This window comes from Pieris rapae, chromosome 9 (assembly GCF_905147795.1).
Source record: "Pieris rapae chromosome 9, ilPieRapa1.1, whole genome shotgun sequence".
Lineage (NCBI taxonomy): Eukaryota > Metazoa > Arthropoda > Insecta > Lepidoptera > Pieridae > Pieris > Pieris rapae.
In genome coordinates, this window is record NC_059517.1 from 8,367,581 (window position 1) to 8,382,496 (window position 14,916).

Consider the following 14,916-nt stretch of genomic DNA (forward strand, 5'->3'; position numbering starts at 1 on the left):
CTCTCTTTTTTATTTTCAATTCATTCTGCAAATACATTAGTCTTTGTCATGTGCACTTTCTTTTTGAATCAAATTTATAGCGCAGAATTATAGATTCCATCCATATTGTATTCAAAGGCAAAAAACAAAATTACTTATATTATTAACAGCCCAAAGACATGCCAGCGTCTTCAAGATGTTTCAGAAAGCACCGTTCATTGCGGGCATGCAAAGAAAAATTAATTGGTTTAGCTGCGGTCGGAACACACATACTTAGGGTTTGTCTTTTATATATACATGTGTATATATAACATATGTTTAACTGCCATGCTACCTCTTAATGAGTTCATACAATAAACTAAGTACATAATTCATTTAGTACATAGACGGAAGAGTACTTCAGAGCGCAATTATACTAATTAATTGTTTTATTACTTGTATTTTAACACTTTAAGAATCCTGTGTTTCAGTTCCATCACGACATTGCATGCTTTTATTTAACCGTTTAATGGAGATTTATCCATTGAACCTGGGCTAATTACAGGAAGTAATTTATTTTCATGTTTTTGATGGACTTATAAGTTCTGCAAGAAGTTCATTTCGTACGTTTAAAATATTAAATTTATCCTTCTTTCCAAGTTAGAAGTTTTTTATAAAAAAAACTGTCCTCAGTCTATAAAAGCGTTCAAATGGGATTACTGAAACATGTTGTTTAAATGAAAAAGCCTTTAAGGATTCAAGATTATCCTTAATCCCTATAGTATCCTTATAAATGCAGTGAATGCACGTATGTCATATCTATAGCTTATTCTATGAGGGAAAATTGTTTTCACAAACAGTAGTCGCCCGGGCGCCGCCTCTAGTGGTTGTCTATGTTTCGATTTTAAATTTCGATTGCGCGGTCTCGTTTGTTTTTTGTTTGACATGAACTTGACAGTTTAAGAAGGTTTTATTGTGAATGTGATTTTGAACTTTACGGATCGAATAGTGTGCCGGTGAGTTTCTATTGTGTTAATAAATATTATTGGTGATATTAGCAATGGATAAGGCATCATTCCTAGAATAATGTTATCATTTGTTTATACCATGTCGTAAAATGATGAAGCTATATTCATTTTTAAGTTATTAATTTATTTGTATATACATAAGCTCTATTTTTTCTCATATCCGGGGTATGTACAGTACAAAAACAGAGTGTCTACCACTAAATAGTGACGGTAAAAGCGTTGTTGAACACTTTCTTATGTTAAATATCCTTATTAGTAAAATAGGTCAGACATAAAATACTTTAAAGAAATGTTAGATCATAATGTTACATGATTTAAAAAAAACATTGAGTGAAGCCTATTAAATATATAGTCAATATTAAAATTGTGCCGTTCTATAAATTACGATCTAATCTATAATTATAAATTTCCGATTAGATTATAAATGTTAATTTTTTAAATATGTATAAATTAAGTTTATTTTTGGAAGCCTTTCTGATAAAACAGAATATTGCAATGTGTAATATACTAAAATATTTATCTATCCACATAGATTCCAATAGAATTGTAGTTTTGAAACAGGTAATAAATAAATAGAACATCCATATATATCCCGTCTGTTATACAGCTGAGATGAAGAGCTCTTCATATATCATTCCCTTTTAAGTTGGAAATCTCTATGCCACCTCTATTCCAAGATCTATTTCATAGCAAGCTTTGAAAGGCCCACCATAGCCTTTTTCTGGAATGGAATATTTTAGCGAATAAATTCTAACAGTGGAAATAGAACTTACTTCCATGTCGCAATGACCACAGTAGATGGCGCTGCTCTGAGACGACATGCGGTAAGATATTTATGGGAGTAAAATTAAGTGTTATTAACACGAATTATTTGGCCATTTAGAAAGTGTTTACGTTATATAAAAATGTTTGCTAGTGTATGAACATTAATAGAAAGCATATATATATATACATACGATGCCTAAAAGAAGCATGGTATTGAATAGTGTCTGCGGCCAGGTCTCTGCCTGCCACTTTGACTAACTAATTCAGTAGTTATTTAGTTAATCGCGTTAATAGGCGTGGATGGAATTTCCGAAATCGTTATCAAAATTTGGAGATTATGCCCCAACGATCTCCAATAATCACAAACTACATTTTTTATACCTGGTGGCAAACGGGTTCATCTGATATCGCCGCACATACACAATCACCGTGGTAAAGGGCTCGCAAGTGCGTTGCCAGCCTTTGGTAGACTCTTTTCTTCAACGACCTGATGATAATATTACTATCTATATTTTCGATTTCTATACTTAAGAGTCCAATTAAACATTTTAAAGTCTTGAAATAAAACTAGAAAAATAAACACAAGGTTTTTTGCTTTGAGGTTAGATTTGTCTCGTCAACATTATTTTCGTTTCACATTTCACCCTAATAATTAATTTATCACAGGTAAAGTTTACACTCAGGTAAAAGGATGCTATAATCAGAAGCACCTGTTAAAAAAGTAATTCCCATGGCTTTGGGATCGGAACGGGTTTTGAGAAAAAAATACGCTGCGCTCGAAGGCGTGATTTTTTCCTTTTCGGGTTACAGTACATAAACAAACAGTAACACAAAAGAAGGTTAGATTTAATGGACACTCACTCTCTGTAAATAACTCGAAACGTTGACTGCTCTCTAGTCTTCTCCTTTATTCGTAACACTATTAATTACTATGAGTATGAACGTAAAGAATACGTTAGTATTTGCGGATAAAGACTAAAACAAATGTAAAAAAGTTTGGTCCATATGGCAGTGTACCTTTAATGCTGGCAGCATTTACTCGCTGTATTGCGATACTTATTCATTAAGCAAGGAAAACATCAGCTCTGGGGTCACCGGTACTAGATTTTACTCCAAAGGAAATAAAAAAAGTTAGTTTTTTTAATTAAATAATTAAATAATACTTTTGGTGTACAATTTATTGTCACGTTTAACAAAATTTAATTCATTCAGAATTATTCCGTAATTGAATTTTCTTAAATAACTAATAATTAATGTATGAAGTTATGTTAACAACTTCTAACCTAGATTAATTCAACAAAATATTACTGTGTTATATATTTCACAAACCAAAACATAAATTTATATACAATATATTTTTTTATATATTTTTGCTATATAGAATTTTAAAAGCACACTATAATATTATAAGCTTTTTAGAGTTACTGTTGTTCAATGTACTGTAGAACAGGTGTGGTAATTTTGACAAGGTCGGATACAACCTTATTTCCACTGGTTTTTGTAATGTATCCTTATAGGTCGTTAAGTATTGTATGTGAACCATGAATGAAGTTTTATGAGAATGAAGGGATAGTCGGCAGCATTTATTATGATTATATAATGTGTCTGTATGAGGTGATACAATTTGTATTTACAATAAATATAGACATGCAACATCGCTTGATAAACATAGCCGTGTTCGGGGCCAAACTTAGGGGAGGGCAACCGGGCCTCCACAAAATAGGCTCCCCCACCAATAGATACTTCGGATTTTTCTTTTCTTTTGATAAATTATTGATTGAAAAACTCGCCTGAAATTTTTTATTCATTTTATTTGGAAATAATGTTGGTCTAGGGGGCCTCTACTCCAGGGGGACATAACAATTTATAACATTATTATTGAAACAGATATAGAAAAGATCCTGTTTACTGTATAAATACACAAGAGACAGGACAAAGCTTTCAACCATTTACTTGGAAAACAACATTTAAATGGACTATAAACAGAAATTTTATTTGTTAACAGTTTGCATTAAAGATCCGGTCAGCGATCGCTGAACTAGTTTGTTAGTTAATTATTATATATCTCTGTATTGGTGTGTGTGTCAGCGTCCGAATGTGTAAACTTAGTTGTGTTTTATCAGACACCTCGACTTGAGAGAGCTTTCAGCTTTACATTATTTACTTGTTCGAGATATTCTAATTTCAAATTTAAAATATGCATGGTTTGCCTAGCTCAGTGTTTCCCAACGTGTGTCCCAGTGGGGCCCACGCCATACAGGGGGGTAATTTGATTGTTAAGGGGCAATTTGTTTGTTAAGGGGGCAATTTGATTGTTAAGGGGGCAATTTGAAGTTTTTCATTCTATGTTTAGAAATTAAAAATGTATTTCTGTTTTTCGTTTACGATTTCCCAGCGATGCTATAAGCCTATCATTTAAATTTTCTAAGTGTATAATTTCTACATTTAAGGCGCTAAAAGTGTTTATTTAATTTCGTTACACATGTCGTGATATAGGTACTTTTTTACTTTAAACAAATTGTACATATATTAATTCTAATATAACCAATAACAAATTCTAAAATTTAATAATTAAAATATATTATTAAAAGGAGTCCCTTTAGGCAATGTTCTGAAGATACTGGCAGCGTTCCCCCTTTGAATAGCTAGACTAAATCTTTGTGCGAGGTAGCTAATTATAATAATAATTATTATTATTAGCTGATTGTATAATTTAATTTTTAATAGGTATCAAAAATGATTTGTACTACATATGGTTTTATAAAAGGTCTAATTTAACAATCTTAAACCTATTTAATCTTCCTCATTGGTCTAATAGTATGTTCATTATGAAATGGCAGATATTTCTAAGAAATAAAATAATCTCTATCTCTCTATCTAATAAGTATAAATAATGTTAGTATGGATCGTAGATAACTTTGGGCTCGGACATGATACGCTGTCGGTCCTGCGTCTGCTTCTGTCGTCTCTCTGGACATTCCATGCTTTCCATCCCACTCATGGGACATGGGAACAGATCCAAGTTTGTTTGGTCATTCCTAATAGACTAGAATCGGAGAGCCCATTTATTACGGCATCATATTGTTTATGCATACATATACACATAACATCCATAAGAAGTGCTTAATTGAAGTGTGTGAAAATTTCAAACGTTTTTGACATTTGGAAGTTATAATCAGCACTATGTCTCAACTGGACATTTTAGCCGTAATTACGTAGGTTCAGGTACAGGCTGATCTAGCCTATTAAGATAAATAACTGATCACGAACTAGATAGAAATGAGGCCCAGACATTAAGGGACTGGTTTTTAAAATGTAAACTTGCTTTTTAAACCCACAGGAGATAAAATAAATCAGCTGTTCCTCTCCTGCAAAATCTTGCTTCCGATTTCCACGACAATTTATAAAAGAAATACTTGAATTTGAAGTAAATGTTGAAGAAAACAAGGACAATTTCAAATGCACTCCTCTGGGGACGGCGACTGTTGTTACACGTTGTCATGCCGACCGTTTATTTTCAGAAATGGAACGTTCTATTTTTGTTATTGAGTTTTAAACGGAAACTAAAGTGCGGTGCATAAAAAACAACTTTTTGTATAAAACTAGCGGACTCGGCCAAGCGATGTCTGAGGTTTTTGTTATATTACATAGTAGTACTATTCAAGGGAAACTAAGAGAACTTATAGGAAAGGTAGATAGAATGTCACGATGTAAGAATCCTAACAAATAATAAACAAATATTTGCAATAAAATAAAAATAAGTAAGCTATCCTTTGTTTTAAGTTAGATCAAACTGCACACGATGTGCAAATTTCATTGATATCGGTTCGGTAGTTTAGGAGTCCATAGCGGACAAACAACGTGACACGTAATTTATACCTTATATATGCATATATATTAAATCATTATAGGTATTTGAAACTGTGTTATACCGTGTTTGGATAATTTGCGTTTAGACTCGATCAGATATATCAAACATAAAAGAATCCTCAATTATAAGTTTTTATATTGAGTAACAGAACACTATTTTTTATAATATATATAACTTCCAGATACAGTTAATAAAAATCCATCAATTTGTTTAGTCCCAGCTTCTAAACAAACCCTTTAACGGATTCCACGTAAAAAGAACATTGATTGTTTTTCTTTGAACAAAACATCATTGTTACATCCACAAATAGATGTTCGAGGAATCTTCTACCTTGTTTCTAAAGGAAATTTACTGTAGGATTAAAATGTGTAGCCAATAGCCGAGTAGCTTCAGCGTACGACTCTCATTTCTTAGGTCGTAGGTTTGATCCCCAGCTGTGCAGCAAAGGATTTTCTGTCTACATCTAACAGTCCCCCGGGTCAACATACATCTGTCACACAGAAGCCTGATCAGTAACTTGTCTATAAAACAAAACTGAATCAAGCAACAAATGCCCTCGTGGAATTGTAACCCAAAGCACAATAACCGACTACAAAATTCACTAAACTATAAAATACCTCTATTTTTCGTTAATTATATTGTTGGATCCTGTATTAAAAAGAGAAATATATATTTAAAACGATTATTATATCGTTTTATATATGTAATCAAGGTCAAGAATCTCGAAAAATGAATTGAATGCTCCCTGAGACATCGTGGAACCTTCCGATCCAGCCTAACTTAAGACTAATAAGCGATTTAAGGATCTATCAGACCGCCAAAATCCAAAACAGTACACTTTTCTAAAAGGCCGGCAACGCACTCGCGAGCCCTCTAGCATCGAGAGTGTCCACGGGCGGCGGTATCACTTAACATCAGTTGAGCCTCTTGCCCGATTGCCCCCTGTTCTATAAAAAAAAATTTCAGTTAAGTCAAAGCTTGACGAGGTACAATTTTTCTCTTGTAACGTAAAAAGAGAGAGATCTGTTGTAGCCACTTTTTCAATTATATTGCTAATACTCACAGACCCATAACTGTATAAATTATGAGGTACATTATTATAAGTACTTCATAGGAATAAAGCTTAATATCGCATATTATTTTATCTACCTTTGTCACGTACGGGACAATTGTGCAACGTTTGCGTTTTGTACATCTGTGTATTTTGATTACGAGTGAAAATTGATTCGCAGGTGTTTCATTTACGTAGCGTGATATTAGATCCGCAAAGCTTTAGGGCCTGCGCACATTGGTAATGTTAATAATGAAACGTGTTGATCTACGTTTATATGTTTATATGTACGTAGTTTGCTCTTTGTTAGTTCAGATTTTTGTATGAAACGTTTGATATCAGACATGATGGTTTGAATAATATTTATTGCGATTTTTTTGCTTTATTCGAATTTCGTTTCGATTCCTGATTTAGGCCTCGTTTACGTACACGTACACGTAGACACTAACGGGGACAGAGTTTTTGATTTTCTTATTTTTGATGACAAAGGATGAATGTAAATGGTGATTACGATAGCAGTAATTATTTACTTCTTTAAAACACGTCTTCTTCGTCTTAATTTCTATATGCTTGTAAATGAAATGTATTTTCAAAGATTTGGATCAAGGCCTTCTTCTAAGCTTAATTTCTTATTTCTACATCGATATCTGCTGCCCAAGAACCAATAAAAAATATTATTAAAAGAAACATGAGACAAGGGAGTGGATGGATAAATAATTGTATTAAATCAGCTTACATAATAATTTAACGGCCACTTCATAGAAACATTCAGATAACATTAATATATATTGACAGCACCAAGTTTATAATATATCCTTGAAGCAGTTATGACTAAAAAGCATCCCAAATTATTCAAATCATTTAAAGAAACTGCCTAGTATATACCGAGGGATCCAACAAGCTGTGGGTACCGGCATGCTCTACTACGATGTATGCAAAAAACTGTTACGCCATGGCTATTAAAGTATTTAATCGCCTTCCTAGAGGTTATAGATCTGACGTGGAATTGTTTCAAGGGAAAGGTTAATATTTTGAAAGGCAAAGTGTTTTTTATAGCGTGAGCGATTATCTAGATAAGTTCGTCACAGATTTTAAGTACCTAACTTAACTTGCCTATTATTGTTTGTATTAAATATGATATTACAAAATAAGATGACATTTGCATGCTTATTTATATTTGGCGGATTGTGTGGATTTTTGTTATACCTACCAAATAAACAAATAATAAAATATTCTAGCAGATAAACGATTTGATATGATTTATGTGCCAGAATATTATTTTTCAATTAATCGCCTGGTATATTGCAATGCGTAATACGAAACCAAACAAAACATACGTCGTACTCATAAAAAGCTAAAGTGGATATGGGCAGGTCACATTGCCCGCGTTTGTGAACTAAAGGTGTTGGGATGGCCCAGTGGGAAGAGAGGAGCACAGCCACCAGAAACTGGGAAGATAGAATAAGCGATAGCTGATTGGATAAGTGTGGAGAGTACTAGACAAGTGGAAGAACTTGGCTGCCTTTAAGTCAGCTTAAACATTACTTAATGTTAATAAATAAATAAATATTGCAATGTAAACAATTCAAAACATTTAACCCTTTATAAGGTATACAATAAAGGGATGTTCTCCGTGATTGTAGTGTAAAATGTAGAGATTTCTATCAAATTACCTATTTCCGTTAACGACCACAAAACGTTTTATCGAGAATAGAAATTTATAGAATGTCTATCGGGCTTTCCTGTACAAAGGATTGTAGTCTAAGAGCTGAATTGTAATATCAACGGAGGAATTGGGGTGAATATAAAAAACGTTCTATTTCACCAAAATCAAGCAATGAGAATAGTGATGGCCCAGTGGTTTTAACGACTCTCATCACTGGGTCGCAGGTTCGATCCCCGGCTATGTAGTAATTAACTAAGTTGATTACTACATAGCCGGTAATTACATAGCCACATAATTACTACATTACTACATAACTTAAGTTTATTTTGTTGATACATGTTATTTTATGTTCTATATATAAAATAACATGTAAATCTACTATAATGGAGGTAGAAGATTGTTTATTAGATATTTTATTCTAAACATTATTTAGTACGAGTCAGTAAATTTGTCCGTTTGAATTAGGTACAGTATTTATCAGTGTTCATCTCCTGGACTATAAAGCATTTGGACATCACTACGTGACGTAAGGCCAACTAATGGCTAGGGATGTGCAAACGCTAATCGTGTTTAATGGCGGAGCGTGATTGCGATTTATTTAACTTTCATTACACGTAGCTATTTTATTTCTTTAGTAATACAGTATGGCTTAATAGAATTCATTCAGTTCGCTTGCAACTATTATTAACTAGTGCTTTCTATCTATAATATAGAAAATACAAATTAAAACGACTTAAACGACAATTAGCTGTCAGGATATATCTTGCTACAGATTGCAGCTAATATGCGGAAATATTCCGATAGAATTTTCAAATGTGTATCTAAGATCATCAAAAAGTCTGATTCGCATCTTACAGAGTTATACTAGTCATTAAATGTTAAGGATATTTCTGGAATAGTCATCGCCAGGTTCTGGTGACGCCATGCTGTGAGGAATATGTATACTAACAATACAATAATTTACCTATAATATATATATATATATATATAAAAAGCCTGCCTACCGAAGTATTTCCGAAGTAGCGTTCTTCAAGAAGAGTTCTTCTAAAAGAGCGTACAAATTCTTAAAAGGCCGGCAACCCACTTCCACCTACAAGTTTGCCTCCTATTACATATAAAAAAGATTACATATTTGTGCTAGTTAATCAATATACAGAGTATTTTTTCTATTATAACTGAAAATGAGACCACATAACAAATGAATGTACATTCATTTACGTCAATTAATATGCCTTTCAATATGTTTAAAATGTTTAACTTCAAAGTGCCAATTACGATAATGATTGGTAAAGATACTCTCAAATTATGTTCGGACATCGGTATTTTAAAAGCAATATTAAGTACCTTAATGAGATTTTTACAGTAAATGGACTGGTTTTACACATGTTGGGGTTAAAATTGTTTCCTGTATTTTGGTAAATTAACGATTACAGTTATTTTCGTATACTGATACAAAATATATCGCCAAAATATTGTAGATTTTTTTTATGTAAAGTATTAACTACCAATCTATATTTATATCCTAAAGGCCGACAATATACATATTATATAAAAACTTACTATTCTAGATACTTAAGCCTCAGACGCGCATTGTATTTGACAAACAAGAATGTCTTCTATAAAGATAAATGTGAGTTATTTATAAGAATGTTTTCAAACTAAAATCTTGAAGCGTAATTCGCTTGTTGTAAGTAACTGTATCTATTTCAAATATAAATGTATTCAATTCTTTGTAATCGTTTCATTGACGGAGTGGGCGTTATTATATGAATCTAGCGGCATATTCCGCACAGACATTTTTGGAAATAAATATAGCCTATGGATTATGTAGAGTTCTATTGATGAAATAATTTCAATAGGATTTTGTTATAAGCAATCATACAAATCTTTCCTCTTTGTGATATTTGAAGAAATATGAACATGTAGGTATAAGGATAAACAGCACTGTTGGCTTGGTGCTTTCAGGTGTTCATGCGTCTAAAAGAAGGAATGCTGACAAATCCCTATGAGCATTGTACCGGCCTCCTCCAGCTATATGGAACAGAGCGAGTTGGCCGATGTGAATGGCCCTTGCTGAGTCAAACGTCCATTCCGCATCATTCTTGGCCGCAGAAGACCGTGAATTTTAACGGCAGATCGCGTGGTTGGATGCGGATAAGGCTATGTTGTTACCCTGTCCTGCTTTGGGCGATTGCTGGTGACACCGTGGCGTTTTAGTGGGTATGCACAGTAGCGAGTCCCACATAACCCTTCACCACCAGGCAAGCGGTAGGTCCGATCGGTATATGTTGATAGACCTCTGTATGAAAAAGACAGTTCATCTGTGCCAATATCCTATATTAATATTTTTATTTACACCAGTTTTTAAAATTATTAAAAATCTATTTGATTTTAAACATAGGCAATGTATATTTTAATATTATCAAATATCTATCTGTCTAAAGAGCGAAGAGATTGCATTCTATCCGTCGCCAAAAAAGGATGGGTTATTGGGATGCAGATAGGAGATCGATCGAGTGTCATGGTCTGATCTCAGATTGAAAACGAAATTGCGGATACATTATTGGGTTCGGTTGTGAGTAGATCCACAAAATAAAGTGAGTAATCCGATTACAAAATGCTAGTTCGGCCTGTTTTCTGCTCCAGACTTATCTGAAATTTATTCGCATCCAACGATAATGGAGGCTAAAAATATTTTCTGGCACGTACCACAATAGAAAAAATAATAAACAAGGAAATATTGCATTGCAATTCAATCAGGGTAGAGAGCTCGATCGAAATAATCGAGATGTTTGAAGCTCTCAGCTATGAGTTAAACGAAGGCTGTTTATAGACTAAGCAACTTTGAAAAAGAAGCCTAAGTGCTGTGTATTTGTGAAATGAATACAATAATAAGTGAAGAATTAAGGAATACTTAAATTTCGGTAGTAGGTAACTAAAAATGTTTATCAAATGAAAACAAAATAAACGAACTGTTGCGGCTTCTTGGATTGAGGCGATTATCTCGGGCGATATCATCAGCCCATAACATCAGCAGTGATCGCTTTGATTGACCAATATGTTGTTAATATTACTATACTTAGATTTTTATATATACTCATTATTGTAATTTTAGGAAAAAAAATCCTTTTTTCCTATAACAAAATTTTACCTTCATTTTAACAACAAAGTAGTCATCCTCTTAGTGGAACAACTATCAATGATGAGAAATTTTTGTCAATTACGAAATAAACAAACAAAAACTTATTAATTGTAAATATTTTACTCCTATCTTACCCTTTAAAATTACTAAGAATTTTGAAATAGGTACTTGCAACAATTGCTCAATAAAATCATCTCGTGTATAACCAGCTTTAAGGGCTGAATTCCCATTGTTCAACCACAAATGAATGCAAGGAAGTCTACGGCTCATAAACAGTTAGTAGTATTGTGGTTTTCAACGATTCCGCGGTTTCCAGGCTTGAAGGAATGTCTTATACGACTTGCCTATGCCAAGTCTCCTGTTACAAGGTAAATGGAACGACAATACGACGTATACCAGTTGATTTAGTTGATTTGATATAGTGGCATAACTCATGTTTTAATGGGCGTTAAAGATGCTTAGCAGTTCCATAGCCAGAATAACTCAAACGGTATAACTAACTGGATTTATTTGATGTCAGCACCACCAGTCTTCTGCCTTTCTCTAGCCAAGTTTCTACTCCATAGCAATGTTCTAGCTTCAATTTCATTTTAAATTTATAAAGGAAAATTTGTACAAAGACGACTTGCATGATGATGATCACTAAAATATTTTTTCGAGTTTTGGAGTTTTTCCCACTACCGAGGTTCTGTATGGAAGGATGAAAAATTTAAAAAGTACATTAAGTTTTATGAACAAACAACCAAGTACATAATAAATAAAATAATTACACGATCTTAAGTAATCAACGCTTTCGTCTCTTTCTGTCTTAATGTGTTTACGCTTTATTAAATAGTTACAAAAACCATAAAGTTCGTCCACAGATATCTGTAAATTTTTCATGGTCTATTAGGTTTAGGTAAGTTTCGATTACTTTCTTCGCGATATTTTCCTTCACGGTATTTGAACCCTCAATTTCAGGCCACTACACTGCAGGTTCAATTAAACTAATTAAGGTGTTTTAAGAATATGTTTTGTACCGATTATTAATATTTATTTCTGAATTACCCTGTTTTACCGGTAATACAAAATTGAGTCTGTCAAGTAAGGAAGCACCTTAAGTATACTTAATGACTGTAATGAGTGACTGAGAAGTTGCACACATGCATATGACGTAACCATATTAAGAGAGGAATTGTCATAGATGTTGTAACTACAAAATTTTAACCCCTTTGCGGGTTGTAATGCAGTTTGTTGACGATTATGTTTATTTTTTGTTTTCTCTCTAACCTGTCGCTTCACTAGCCATTTTCTTTTGCGAAGTATAATACAGTATAGAAGCATACTCTCCCATCAAAGGCCGACAATGCAGCGACTAAATGGGCTATACGATTGCATCATATAAAAATTAAATTGTATTTAAAATTTTAAAAATTGTATCAATTCAATATTGTGAAGTATTAGATATTATTTGAATTGAATGTAAAATGGAATTTTATATGTAATACTTGGAAATCGTCAAAAAGGTAGAGTCTAACTGTAAGACAATAAAAATCATACCGATTACATATAATTAATCTACAATTTAATTTACTGGACAACTCTGAGTGGGCTGTACTTTTATAACGAACATAACTGAATCAGCTTTTTATATAAGTAATAAATTTTGCAATTTAAATTCTTAAACCTGTCCTCGTGGGAATATTATCGGAATGCAAATAGACTTCCTAAAAACAAGATTTTAATTTGTTTTTGTCATACAAATACGGATGCATTATAAAAACTACTTGTCCTGAGCTGTCACGTACGACATAGGTTATTATGAACTGTTATTGGAATTTGTGCTTTAATGGACATATTATAATGGCGTGGAAATTTTCACAATAATTTTAATTATCAATAATCAGCACAATGTTTTTTTCGAAAAGTAGAAAAGCTTTTTAAATGCAAGAGAGCTCGCAAGTGTGGCCTTTGAAGAATTGATAGTCAAAAGTCAAAATTTATTTATTCATATAGGTAACATAATGTACACTTATGAACATATATAATTTTACATTTACTGCCAGTTCTCAAATCAAGGGCGTAGAACGGAAGAGAAGAACTGGCAATAAACTCTACGCCACTCTTTTTAATCGCCAAGTTTTTTTACACAATGTTTGTAAGGAGCTGCAACCACTACACCATGTTCCATATGACATATTGAGTAATAAAATTTGAATTTGAATGTGAAATAGGAGCACGCACTTACATACTCGTGAGAACAACACGCAAATACGTAGTATAAACAACTAATATCACCGCATACACGAATTCATGTACGACCAGCCACCACAAGTAGCACCCGTTCACGAGTATGACGCATGGCCAGCCAACGGCCCCCTCGCTATATTTTAGGGAGACAGACAACCCGACGCATGGACGCCGCCACAAGCAATGACATTAAAGTGAGCATGACGATCCTTGAAACGTGGATGTGGCTACACAAGAAAATAGTAATAATACTAATTATACTGAAATAATTTGATACCACATAAATCACGGTTTGTTCCCACTTTACATTTAAATACGCTCTTTTCCTCAATTCCTTAGTCGATTTGATCGGAAATACTTAACTGGGCAACTGGTTCACATAGTTGCCAGGCAAAAATTGCCTTAAAAAAGGTTCAGAATATTATAGATTTTTAAAAACTCTAGTAAGTTATATATTTGACTGTTTTTAGTTAATTCTTATAGGTAATTGTCACAGATTTAAAACAACAAGTAAAGTCCTTAAAACAACACTATTTTACACACATATAGAAAAGCAAGAAATCCAAATAATGTTTTAGTTGTGGATATAGAGATATAATAGATAGTGTAAAGCAAATTTAGTCCTTAAATAACATCGATGACTATTTTCGTGTTAAAACATCAAACTGCGAAATATTTATTTTCTCTCTGTGACGGGTTTGAACATAGAAACTATTCACTATTCGTTTCAGACTTCAGTAAATAAGATATACACATAATTCACTCAGTCAGCTATCTCTTCCAAACCCTTCAAGTTTAAACGATATACATGTTCTTATGATTTAAAATAGCTTAGTACTATATTAATTTGACTTAGGGTCCTTCAAGAAAAGAGCGTACAAATTCTTAAAAGGCCGGCCACGCACTCGAAAATGCCCGTTTGCCCCCTATTCTATATAAAAAAATCTTCTAATAAAATTTCCACTGAAATGTTTTCCGTGTCGGTCTAAAACAATTATCATGTTATCTTCCATACTAATTCAGCAATTCAAGGGCAATTATGGATCTGAAGTCAAAACAAACATTTCACATCACAACGTGATTAATGTAGACCAGTTTCTTACAAAGTATAAGCCATCTTTGGACTCTGGTACAATACAAATAATTTACGTACAGGGATCAAACTAAACTGGACGAGACATGTGGGAACCAAGAGTTCATTGAACC

The 14,916-nt window shown here is 33.1% G+C and overlaps 1 protein-coding gene across 1 annotated transcript in view; it reads left to right on the forward strand.

Moving 5' to 3' along the window:
- The first annotated feature begins 831 nt into the window (after positions 1 to 831).
- Positions 832 to 14,916, forward strand: part of LOC111000233 (irregular chiasm C-roughest protein-like) — a 58,111-nt gene continuing 44,026 nt past the window's right edge. Inside the window, exon 1 of the mRNA XM_022269608.2 lies at positions 832 to 974. The gene's annotated coding sequence lies outside the window, so the exon portion shown is untranslated. The remainder of the gene's footprint in view (positions 975 to 14,916) is intronic.